The sequence below is a fragment of the Eimeria mitis genome, genomic scaffold (genome assembly GCF_000499745.2).
Source record: "Eimeria mitis Houghton genomic scaffold, Emh_scaff157, whole genome shotgun sequence".
Lineage (NCBI taxonomy): Eukaryota > Apicomplexa > Conoidasida > Eucoccidiorida > Eimeriidae > Eimeria > Eimeria mitis.
The window spans coordinates 28,630-28,829 of record NW_013569814.1 but is presented as its reverse complement, the minus strand read 5'-3'; positions in this window follow the sequence as shown (position 1 = coordinate 28,829).

Sequence of the window (200 nt, the reverse complement as noted above, 5' to 3'; positions counted from 1 at the left end):
AAAAAAAAAAAAAAAAAAAAAAAAAAAAAAAAAAAAAGAAAAAGTAATTGTGCATGCATGCAGGCTATAGCGCACACGCCAACATTTATTGATTTATATTTAATAAAAGGAAAAATATTAAAACATTTGGGGGCGATGAGAGAAGCAGCAGAGCTGCTGGAGACAGCTAGGTGTATGGACACTGCTGACCGGTACGCTCC